Source organism: Mustela putorius, unplaced genomic scaffold (genome assembly GCF_011764305.1).
Source record: "Mustela putorius furo isolate JIRA1106 unplaced genomic scaffold, ASM1176430v1.1 tig00000992_pilon_pilon_pilon, whole genome shotgun sequence".
Lineage (NCBI taxonomy): Eukaryota > Metazoa > Chordata > Mammalia > Carnivora > Mustelidae > Mustela > Mustela putorius.
In genome coordinates, this window is record NW_025421526.1 from 3,223,545 (window position 1) to 3,226,114 (window position 2,570).

The window sequence follows — 2,570 nt, forward strand, 5'->3', positions numbered from 1 at the left end:
CTCTTCAGTGTGATCTGAACAAAGCAGTTTATCAATTTATGAGACAAGAAAAGCAAGGAAATCATGTCTATTCTGTTAACATCCATTATGCATGTCCCCTGCCCATGTGCAGGGAAACCAAGGTCCTTTCTTCAGGGTGCGTCTGAGAATGGGTCTGCAGTTTCTCCTGTAGGAACTACACCGATGGGAGCATGATCTCTAGTGTCGATTTCTTTAGAAGAAAAATCTTAAAAATGCTTGCAAAGTGATCTGAGGACATATTCTGGATTTAAATTTTTTCCCTCTATTTTTACAATTGTCTCATGCTCTATTTTTTTAAAACTCACCTTTATCAGGGTGCCTGGCTGGCTCAGTCAGTGGGGAGATGTGAGTCTTAAGCTTGGGATTGTGAGTTTGAGCCCCATGTCAGGTATAGAGATTACTTAAAAAAATAATAAAGTCTAAAAAAAAAAAAAGGACACACCTTTATCAACCCTTTCCAAAGCCTTTAATTCTTCGTTTTCAAAATCATGTTCCATCATGTTATATGTAATCTATTGAAAGTACACTCCGAATATACAGTTTGGGAAGTAGTCAGCAACTCTCAGCAAGCACACAACTCACTTGACAGGAACGGGAGTAGGGAGCAGTGATGGAGGGAATGCCAGAGGAGCCTGTGGGCCATGAGGGTCAGGTCTCGGTGCATTAGCCACTGTGGTTTACAGGAGACCAGAGAGATGAATCTGCCAGTCACTTACAGGGAGGTTGTTAAGAAGACAGCTTCCCCTGCACAGCGGGAGGGGCAGGCTCTGGGAAGCCAAGTCACTTTCCCTCACTCTAGTGTCTTCCATGGTGGGGCAGGAATGAGAGAGCTTGCAGTAGCTGGAGTTTGAGGAAAATTGGCCACATCTCCTTACAGTAAAACCTAAGCCTTTTCCACTGGGTTTAGCAATCGGTAGCTTGAGATACGTGATGTAAATGCATCTGCCTTAGGCCAAGTATTTCTGTAGGTCCACAGTTCCACACCAGGCCAGCTGACCAGCCTCACACTTTGGAAGGAGCCCAGCTATGCCCTTGGTGTATTAGGACAGCTTGCTGCAGGGGCAAACTCAGTTAGTTAATTAGTTAGTTAGTTCCATTTTTGCAATGGAACAAAAGTCTTAAATTTTGGAACAAAATACTTTAACTTGCAACTTGATGAATATTATAACAAAGCAACAGTTCAGTAAGGCATTAAGTTCACTATTCAAGGCAATTAGTAAACATCTAACATTTTCTAGGTCCTATCTGTAAGTTAATCATTTACATTTTGTTGTCTTATTTCTTACATTTTCCATGTTGTAATTACTGATTTATTCCTTCTTTCATGCAGTCATATGCATATGTATCTTCAATAGCTGATTTAAATTCTATTAAAGATAACATGACCATGGGACAATTCTTGTCCACCGTTTTGTTTCAGTAGGCCAACGGGAATCACAGACCAAACTTGACATGTACCTGCTACCAAAGACAGACTTAACAGTTGGGACAAGAAACGTGGGTTTCAGAATAGACAGACCTGGGTTCACGGCCGCTCACAATGTGAACTCAAGTCAGATACTAAACCATGTAACCTCTGAATCCCAGTTTCTTCATCCAGGAAAATCATCATCTCTCTGGAATATTGTAAGAAGCAATGAAATAATGTATGTACGTCTCTAACAGCGTAGATAGGTGCTCAATAAAACATAACTACGAATACCTTTAGAATTCATAGAGAATGCAGTCATTACCAGGAAACAAATACTAAGTTAAAAGTGAGACAGTAAGTTAGACCTCACTCTTTTCTCAGCCATTTGTTTTGCTAACGGATATGGACAATCTGCCAGGCAACTTGGACGGAGCGTGGTGATGAGTTTCCCTGGCCAGCGGTAAGGGCAGTCTCCGGGAAGCTTAATCCTTCTGTTGTAATATAATAACATCATATTATATTCGCGGTTACCTCATAATGATCGCTATACTCCAAGTGCTGTGTTAGACATTTTACTTACATCCTTTTCTTTATGATAACGAGCTAATTTGTGTATTCCTAGACACCACGGCATAACATTACCTTTTCCTCCTCACTAGATATTTTGCTTACATTAAAGTACGAAGTCTGGGCCCCTGGGTCACTCAATTGGTTGAGCCTCTGCCTTCGGGTCGGATCAGGTTCCAGGAGTCCCAGGATCGAGCCCCACATCAGGCTTCTGATGCCAGTGGGGAGCCTGCTTCTCCCTCTCCCTCTGACCCTCCCCCATTTCGTGCTGTCTCTCTCTCAAATAAATAAAATCTTAAAAAATAATTGCTCAAGATCTTTTTTTTTTTAAAGATTTTATTTATTTGACAGAGAAATCACAAGTAGACAGAGAAATAGGCAGAGAGAGAGAGGAGGAAGCAGGCTCCCCGCTGAGCAGAGAGCCCGATGCAGGGCTCGATTCCAGGATCACTAAGATCACGACCTGAGCTGAAGGCAGAGGCTTTAACCCACTGAGCCACCCAGGCACCCCAAGATCTTCTTAGAACGTTTTCTACATATTCTTTTCACCTGTTACTGTATACCAGCCACT